We start from the raw sequence: 10,092 nt of genomic DNA, 5'->3' as shown, positions 1-10,092 counted from the left end.
ATTTATATTTATATTTCTAACCTTTGTTATATTAAATCAATTTAGATATAACTTAGTGAACACTTGTGTTCCTCATTAACGCTTCTTGAACTAAAATGATACAACGCTTGATGAAATTTTTGATGCATTACTGGAACATTTTGAAAATCGAGTCATTTCTGTTCGCAGTGTTGCCAGCTATGGGAATTTATCCCTAGATTTGGAGATTTTTGGTGTCTGATGGCGATCTTCTGTACAATGTTCTATGAAGAATAAACAAAGATGAGTAAACCTTTATATTGCTGCAATTAGTTTGATTGCACTTAAATGGAGTATAGCGAGTAATTTCTATCCTGGTAAATCCTACGTGATCAGAATAAAATATATTTGTGGAAATGGGGATTTTTGGGTTGTTCTGGGGATTTTTTATCATGAGTTTTGGGGATTTTTAGACTAACCCATCTGATCATTCCCAGTTTGAGTTTTCTAGTGTCAACAATATGGAGCGTCTTTTGAAAAAGGTATGGAAATACATGATAATGTATCATCGGTGGTTTATTAAACAAAAAGTAAGATTAAGGGAAATATTTTGGTGGAAATGCAACTTCAAATGATTAATATATGATATTTCAACTTCTAAAAATCTGGAAATTGCTGTAGGGATTCATTGATTGATTTGAAGTTTTCTGGCATCCTGTTGTTGTAGGGAATGGACGAGTGTGCCTATTAATTTTGCCATTTTTCTCTATGACTATTGGGGGCTGGAATACTAGAATTGCTTGTAGATAGTTTAAAATGTGAGCACTATATTTTGAAGTCAATTTTTTTACTTTTTAGTGACGGATTGCAGGTTACTGCGCGGAATTTATTTGCTTTTGTTTTTGTAGCTTTTTTTTATTGTGCGACTTTTTATAGCCCACGGTTTTGTGGGAAAATGTGGGGTTTTCAACTTGTTTTGAGGGATTTTTATGGAAAAAACTGTGCACTACGTGGGAATTTGAGAAAACCAAAGTGGCTAAAATTTAGCCCATTAAAAGCTTCCCAATATTTAGACGTAATGTCCTGGATGTTGTTTTACGTGATCCAATTTTTGGTATTAAAGTTACTGCCCAATAAGAATATTTATAATTTTAAAGTTTCAGATGAAATGTACGAAATAGTTACTCGAATCGGTAAATTTACAGAAAAATGCAAGACAACATTTCTAAGAGAAAAAAAAAAAACTATTACTGCAGTAAATACTGTGCTTTCAACGAATTTGACCTACATTTCCTTTATAAGTAAGCCGTCTACCGTTATGCAACCCGACCCCCTTCCCCCCTCATTCCTGGACACAGATGGGAACCTGGGATTTGGAGGTGTTCGAAAACAGGACAAAGCGGGATTATTTAACACTTTTTAAGATTTGTAAAAGCTACAGAACCTAAAACACCCACCTAACCTAACCTAGTAGTTCCCATGTGACAAATCCAAGCCTGAGGGCTCAGACCCCACCTTCCAAGGTTATAAGTCGTGATTATTTAAAACTCTTGTTGGTAAAGTTTTAGATGCAACCAAATTGGGAAATGTATTATATTAATATATTTTCCTAGTAAAGCACGTGATAACAAAACACTTCTTCTCAATACATTATTGTCGCTAATGCATACTTACAGAGAAAAAAAATATTTCAGGAATTGAAGGTCTTGACTTTTTCTAAGTTTAGTGTTTATCTTTCCATGGGCACGCAAGGTAGCTCTTGTTCGTTTGTATGTCTGTTTTCATCTTACTTGGCTCCGCCCCATTGCGCAATGTGACAACATTTGCTTGAATGCGCATTTGCTCCTCCCACTAATGTCACTCCTCCAATCAAAATACTACTGGGTTCTTTTCAAGGGTTATTATTGGACGATTCATTGGTCTCTCAGTCTTGTTTCAAGGATCTGTTTTTCGTGCAATATAACATTGTAGACGACAGTATTTTGTTTTTTTCCCTATTTCATTATGGGAGAAACCCGTGATTGTCGTTTGTTTTCGGTTTTCAAAAGTTGCGGTTTCTATATTTTTTTCACACGTCACTTGACTGTCATGGATCCTCCGGTACGGTTGTGTGAAATATGTCGATATTCCTATTTCGATGTGATCGGCAGATTTCATGGGAATTATAATGGAACTCCTGAAGTAGTGAATCGTTTTTTAAGGGAGCATTCCGTATTACCTTCAAGTGTGCAGTGTGGTAAATGTGATTCGGCTTTACATTTTCGTGAGGATAGACATGTGTGGTATTGTACCAAATCTGTTAAAATAGCTAAAACGCGAAAAAGACGTTTGTGTAATTACACTGTCAGTGATTTTAAGGGAACTTTTCTGCACGGGTCCCACCTTCCCCCGTGGAAATTAATTTTATTTGTCAACCATTGGTTGCATAAGTGTTGGGACCACCATTTCGTTATAAAGGGCCTTGGTATATCTTCTTCTACTAGTGTAGACTGGAGAAGCTTCTGTTCAGAAGTAACTGAATTTTGTTTTGATAACCAAGAGCCTATTGGTGGTGATGGTGTAATAGTGGAGATTGACGAATCTCATTTTGGTAAACGGAAGTTTGACCGTGGAAGGCCTCTAAGTGATATATGGGTGTTCGGAGGTATTGAGAGGGAGTCCAAAAAAACATTTATTGTTCCTTTAATTGACCCTTTACCGCAAAAGCGTGATGCAGCTACCCTCATCCCTTTAGTTCAGAAATACATTAAACAGGGCAGCATTATTGTGAGTGATAAGTGGCGGTCTTACAATTCTCTGGGCTCTCTGGGTTACGATCACCGCAGTGTAAATCATTCCAAGAATTTTGTGGATCCTTCGAACCCCGAAACCCATACACAAAATATTGAACGGCTTTGGCGGGAGGTGAAGGAGTGGATACAACGCCCTGGTAACCGTTGCGAATATTTTAGGCAGTATTTGTCCCGGTTCATTTTTATACATAAATACCCTGAGGAGGAGCTGCTCCATCATTTTTTTATTGCAGCCAGTAAATTGTATCCTCCCCAATCAGAGGCTGAACGTATTCCAGTACTTGATGATTCAGAAGAGGGTCATCCACAACCTTCCACATCTTCATCGTCATCTTCCGTTTAAGGTAAGAAGTGATTTAACAAAATATATATATTCAAATTTACCCCTGGTTAAAGGGGGGGTCGCAGGGGGGGCGAAGCCCCCCCCGGTAGGGGTACAGGGCCCCTAGGCTAGGTTAGGTGGGTTTGTTAGGTTCTGTGGTGCCCTGAAAATTACTGTGGCCTTAAGGGGGGGTCGCAGGGGGGGCGAAGCCCCCCCCGGTAGGGGTACAGGGCCCCTAGGTTAGGTTAGGTGGGTTTGTTAGGTTCTGTGGTGCCTTGAAAATTACTGTGGCCATAAGGGGGGGTCGCAGGGGGGGCGAAGCCCCCCCCGGTAGGGGCACAGGGCCCCTAGGCTAGGTTAGGTGGGTTTGTTAGGTTCTGTGGTGCCCTGAAAATTACTGTGGCCATAAGGGGGGGTCGCAGGGGGGGCGAAGCCCCCCCCGGTAGGGGTACAGGGCCCCTAGGCTAGGTTAGGTGGGTTTGTTAGGTTCTGTGGTGCCCTGAAAATTACTGTGGCTTTAAGGGGGGGGTCGCTGGGGGGCCCTACCCCCCTCCCCCCGGTAGGCCTAGTTAGGGGTATGGGGGAGGGGTGCTGGAACATTAATTATTCATTTATTGCAATTATCATTCAATGCCCCAACACCCTCCCCCCCCTTCCCCCACCCAAAACCCCGGTTCCCAAAGGGTGTCCCCCATAATTGGTGGGATGAACTAGGGTATACATAGTAAATCTCTAAATCGGTTGGTTTGCAGTCAAAATAAACGTTAAATTCATTGAAACCACACTATTTCTGATGCAACAAATATATTTTTATTGCATTTTTCCAAATTTGGCTGAAACTAAAAATTTACCCTCTTGTTTTGTAAAAGGGTACAGAACCTAACAAACCCACCTAACCTAACCTAACCTAACCTACCAGTTCCCAGGTTACAGCCCCTAGCCGTGGTGCTTGGGCCCCACCCTTCCCAGGTCTCAAAACGTGTTCATTTAATACTATTGAGATTTGTAAAAGGGTACAGAACTGAACAAACCTACCTAACCTAACCTAGTAGTTCCCAGGTCACAACCACAAAACGTGATTATTTAATACTCTTGAGATTTGAAAAAGGGTACAGAACCTAACAAACCCACCTAACCTAACTTAGTACTTCCCATATCACAACCCCTAGCCTGGGGGTTCGGACCCCACTTCCCAGGTCACAAATCGTTGTTATTTCATACTCTTGAGATTTGTAAAAGAGTAGAGAACAAAACAAAGCCACCTAGCCTAACCTCACAAACTATACGGGGGGGGGGGGGGGGGGGGGGGGGGGCGCTTGAAATCCACCCTTCCCAGGTCACAAAACGTGATTATTTGATACTCTTTGAGATGTGTAAAAAGGTAAAGAACCTAACAAACCCATCTAACCTAATCTAGTAGTTCCCGGGTAACAACCCTTAAGCAGGGGCCAAGCCCCCCAGACCACCCTTCCTGTGTCACAACCCCTAGTCGTGGGACAAGACCCCCGAACCCCCCTTTCCAAGTCACAAACTAAAGGTTACTCAGAAATAAATCCTTACATTATTATAGAAATAAAGTAAATCACAAATAACTCCTTACCTTATGATTTTACATTTTTTTTTTCGTCTTGTCAGAAGCATTGTATAAGTAAAGTTTGTCCAGTGTATTTCTATAATAATAAAAAATTTCGAAATAGATTATACTTCCTTTTTGTCCTTTTGTCACTACAGGCGTTGCTGTTTAGTCGATCCTACAGATAGCTACAAAGCATTCACAAAACTTTTCCTTAAGAATTAAATTGTCTTTGAGTATATTTAACCACTAGTTCAATACAACCTTTAGAAAAATGTTGACTAAATTCTGCATAACCAACATTGTACTGTTCACAATCTGTTGGAATTGGGTTTTTGTCAAAGTTAATGCTAGAAGGGCCAGCCACTGCCTTTGCCATTGCTACAACAAAACGAAATGCCGGTTTTATTCATTATTCAAAGTATTCAGTCAAACACGGATACCAGTGGATGTTAAGGTATTTTTATTATTCCGCTGAAATCCTAGTAAAACTTGGTTTTCGACTGAAGTCGTTCGTAATTGGTTATGAAAACATTACTTCAAAATGATGTTACAGCTGTCAGCCAATAAACTGTAATTGGAACTGCTTGTGTTTGAGTATGAAAATGAGCTAAAGGGCTCATTGAAAGTAAATTTTGAAAGGTCAAGGTCAAAGTTTAAGGTCATGGGCAAGAAAAATGCCCAATTCATGTAATCAGCCATAAGTTTAGAAATTTTTGTCAAAGAAACTTGAAACTTTTGGAGTGTATGAAAACCCACGCCAATTAATACATGTTAAGTTTAAAGATCACGGTCGAGTTCAGGGTCAAGCTCAAGCAAAAGATCAAATTATCATCATCAGCCATAAGTCCTTAATTTTAATTGTAAAATAATGAAACTTGCAGGGATTTTGAACTGTTATGTAAAGAGCTGGAAATTATTAAATTTTGAAAGGTCAAAGGTCAAAGTCATGAATGAACAAAATGTCCATATGTCCTCAGCCATAAGTCTGGACATCCATGTCACAAAGGCTTCAATCCATGCAAATTAATACATGTTAAGGTTAAAGGTCAAGGTCGAGAAATATACTGCCGCGGCAGAGGTCTGTGCTCCAGAGTGCACCTTTAGTTTGGTTCATAATTGTTTATTTTAAACATAAAACTTACCCGCTGGTTATGTAAGAATAGCTAAAGTCCCTGGATGCCCGGCAGAAATTCAAAATCTCGCGGCAATCGCAGATATGCCAGGTGTATACTAGCGCCCTCGCGGTAGACAGGCCGAACTATTCCAACCAATTCAGACCTTCCCTGCCGCCATTGCTGGCTGGAATGATTGGAATTCACTCGTAACCTACTTTAATTTGGACGGTTTATTTGGTGATGTACACTGTCTTTTGGTTTTGGGCTTTCGCTTTATTGATTTCTCTTTCATATTATCTTGAAATCTTTGTTGTTTTTGGTTTATTTAGATAGTTTTGACCCTTTTTTTATGTTTTGATCTCTCTCATAACTATTCAATATGGCCGACCCCTCACCTGTATATAGGAAGTGTATTAAAGGATGTCATACTCGTCTTCCTAAAGCTTCTGTTGATCCTCATACGATTTGTGTGAAATGTAGGGGTAAAACTTGTGCTTTTGGGGATCGGTGCAAAGAATTTTTTTCTTTGACCGAAAGTGAGTGGTTAGCTTTTGAGCGCTATTCTCGGAGACTAGAGAGAGACAGAATTTGACGCAGTTCTTCTCGTTCTGTAGATTTACCTGTATCCAATGTCATTGATCCTAATCCTTCCCCCGTAGTGGTAGATCAAGAACCGAAGGAACCTACGATGAAGGATATGTTGTCCGCGAATCAAGCCCTCGGCGTAAGAGTTGAATCACTAGCGGCGACAAGAACCAGATTTTGTCCGAAATTAATTTGCTTAAAAGTTGTCGCACAGGTGACCTATCAAGTGCGAAATGTTTGGCTAATGTGTTCAGTGTTGTGGAGGGTGCGTCTGCGTGATCCTGTCATTCGCCTAGCCTTAGACCTCTTTCAAGCTCCCGAACCCATGGGAGAAGTAACGTCAAACGGAGAAAGGGAACGAGAGGCATCATCACTTGCGCAGACGTCCCCTCGAGCGTACCTGCTGTCATATCACGGGTCGCTCACCCTCACTATAGGAAAGGTGAGGTTAGTGCATTATCGCCATCTTCGGAGGAAGTTACGTGTGACGAGGTCTGGCGTCAAGCCCCTAGACCTCTTAAGAGAAAAGCAGACGCAGTGGTACAGCAACACGATTCTCCTCCACAAGAGCCTGGCTGTAGCCATTGGGATATACCTGAGCGTTTTCAGTCTCTTGGCGAGGGTTCGCCTGCGAAACGCTCTGACGGGAGTTCTGAAATAAGATAAAGGTTTGGTGCAGTCAGATTCGGAGCTAATCCCTGGTTCTGGTGTTACGGTTCATGCACCGCTGCTTCTATCAGACTGGTGTTCGTCTCCCGAAAGTGGGGAGCGATTTGGAAGCGATGAGGAAGGCGAATTTGCGCTGGAAGAGGCTGCACGCGTGTAGCCTAAGGGTGATCGCAAATGGTCTATGCTGTTGGGCATGAAGCAGCAACTCTTGTCGCTTATGCAATCTTATCGGCCTGCTATTGGCAGTGCGGTTGGGCGTCAGTCTTCCGGTTTAGATGCGTTGTTGCACAGGCGGCCTGTTGATTCCGGTAATGAAACGTTGTCGCACAGGCGGCCTGTTGATTCCGGTAATGACATGTTGTCGCACAGGCGATCTCCCAGCCGCAGTGTACAATGACAGGTTGAGGTAGATGCGTCTCGTCAGGGACCTGCTTTTCAGCATCAATTGACCGCTCATAGTGCCGAACGTCGGTCTTCCAAACGCGACGACGTTCGCCAAACAACGGAGCGGGTCGCTAAGCGGCAGGACAGAAGCGGACGCGATACGGAGCATCAGTCAGACGCTACCCGTCAGTCAACCCATGACACCGCAAGTCAGTCTACTCATGACGGCACACGTCAGTCATCCCATGACGCTGCGCATCAGTCTACCCACGATGGGACACGTCAGTCTGCCCATGGCGGTATGCGTCAGTCAGCCCATGACGCCATACGTCAGTCGACCCTTGTCGCCTCGCGTCAGTTGGATACAATTCCACAAACCGAACATGACAACAAGCGCAAAGCTAGTGAGCATCATGCAGATGGGAATATTGAACAGCGCAAACGCGAGCACTTCAGTGCTGACGCGTCTGCACAGGAACGGTGCTTCTCTGAACAAGGCACTGCTGCGGCGGCTTATTTTCTTTCGGAGGAGGAGCCGGATGAGGTTTTCTCCCCGGATGAACCGTTGGACGATATCTCGGAGGGGGAAGAGGATAAACCACCTCAACATTCGGTGGACCTCAAGAAATTAATGCTGGTCTTTACAGAGTTATTCCCAGATCATTTTACTCCTGTAGCCCCGCGTTCTCCACCTTCGGAATTTTCCCTTGGTAAAGCAGCAAGAGCGTCTATGTTCACGAAGATGGTACTCTCTCGCTCCTCTAAGAGGGCGTTAAAGTTAATGGGAGTGTGGATGGATTTGAAGAAAGTCCTTTGCAAGACGTGTTTCGCTTTTCCTCCTGCCAGACTAGCCTCCAAGTCTAGTGTTTGGTATGAGACAGGAGAAGTCTTAGGCTTGGGAGTTCCTGCCTCTGCCCAGGGAGATATATCGAGCCTAGTAGACTCTTCACGTCGGCTAGCTATAAGGAAGACTAAAGTGTGGTGGTCTATGTCTGAGTTCGACCATCTCTTGAAAGGCATGTTCAGGGCTTTCGAAGTGTTTAACTTTCTGGACTGGTCTCTGGGAGCCTTGGGGAGGAAAGTGTCGGAAATGAAGGGCACTGACACTAGTAACCTCATTCAACAAATGTCATGCATGGACAAGGCAGTTAGGGACGGTTCAAATGAATTGGCTGCCCTATTCACAGCCGGAGTTGTTAAGAAGAGGGCAACTATGTGTTCTTTCCTCTCCGTGGGGGTCACTCCTTTTCAGAGATCGGAGTTACTTTTTGCGCCACTGTCTTCTGCGCTATTCCCTCAAGAGTTGGTAAGGGAAGTTGCCGCTGTGCTGACCCAGAAGACCAATCATGATCTGGTTGCCAAGGTGGCTAGGAAGGTGCTGCCTACTTCATTCTCTTCCCGTAGACCAAAGGAAGTTACTTCATTTTCACAATCCGCTCAGCCCTTTCGTGGTAAACCTGCCGGAAGGGGTAACTTCAGGCTCGACGGGAAGAGGTCCAAGAAAAGAGGAGCTAAATCCAGTCGAGGCAGAGTCTGACTGCCCTCTCCTTCAGACAGTAGTGGGGGCCAGGCTGAATTTCTTCTGGCAGGCCTGGGAGAGAAGAGGAGTGGACCCTTGATACGTTCTTGTTTTAAAGGAAGGATACAAAATCCAATTCTTCTCAAAACCTCCGTTAGCCACAGATCTTATGGATCTCTCGCCCAATTACAGGGAAGGACCAAAGGGGCAAGCCATACGGCTTCAGATGTCTCTCTTGCTAGAGAAGAAAGCGATAGAGAGGGTGCGGGACTTAAAATTGCAAGGGTTTTACAACCTATTGTTCTTGGTCCCCAAGAGTTCGGGGGAATGGAGGCCAATTCTGGATGTAAGTGCCTTCAACAGCTACGTCCCGAATTCGAAGTTCACCATCGAAACTCAGAAAACCGTGCTGGCAGCAATAAGGAAGGGCGACTGGATGGTATCATTGGACCTCCAGGATGCTTACTTTCATGTCCCAATACATCCGAGTTGCAGACGTTATCTGAGGTTCGTGTACTGGAAGGAAGTCTTCCAGTTCCGGGCCTTATGTTTCGGTCTCAGCACAGCTCCTTTGGTATTCACAAAGATTATGCGGAATGTGGCGAGTATGCTACACTCAAGGGGCATCAGAGCCCCCCTGTACTTGGACGATTGGCTCATAAGAGCCCCCTCGGCCTATCGCTGTGTGAAGGATCTGCAGCTGACATTGAATTTGTCAAAGGAATTAGGACTCCTAGTGAGTTCAAAGAAGTCCCAGCTGACTCCATCCCAGAAGATTCTTTATTTGGGGATGGAGATTCAAAGTCGGACTTTTCAGGCTTTTCCGTTGCCTGCAAGGATTCAATCAGCTCTCCTAAAGCTTTGTGCCTTTATAAAAAAGGACGTCACTTCGGTGAGAGAGTGGATGAGTCTTCTGGTGACCCTCTCATCAAGGGAAAAGTTTGTGTCACTGGGGAGGCTGCACTTCAATTTCATCTCAATTATCATTGGAAGAAATGAGACAGTCTCGACAGGGAAAGTATTCCCATTACGAATCCCATAAGAACACACCTTCAGTGGTGGAACAACGTACACAGACTTCAGGAGGGCCTCTCGTTGGAGGAAAAGAGCCCAGACCTCGTGTTGTTTTCTTAGGGAAGGAAGAGATCTCAGGTCTGTGGATAAAGGAGCAA

General features: G+C 43.8%; 1 long non-coding RNA gene across 1 annotated transcript in view; it reads left to right on the top strand.

The window, feature by feature from the left end:
• The first annotated feature begins 456 nt into the window (after positions 1 to 456).
• The window catches only part of LOC137645526 (uncharacterized), a 33,107-nt gene continuing 23,471 nt past the window's right edge, over positions 457 to 10,092 (top strand). Inside the window, exon 1 of the long non-coding RNA XR_011045304.1 lies at positions 457 to 500. This is a non-coding gene — a long non-coding RNA (uncharacterized lncRNA). The remainder of the gene's footprint in view (positions 501 to 10,092) is intronic.

Source organism: Palaemon carinicauda, chromosome 1 (genome assembly GCF_036898095.1).
Source record: "Palaemon carinicauda isolate YSFRI2023 chromosome 1, ASM3689809v2, whole genome shotgun sequence".
Classification (NCBI taxonomy): domain Eukaryota; kingdom Metazoa; phylum Arthropoda; class Malacostraca; order Decapoda; family Palaemonidae; genus Palaemon; species Palaemon carinicauda.
The sequence above is the reverse complement of the archived record's forward strand: the minus strand, read 5'-3'. Positions and strand labels throughout refer to the sequence as shown.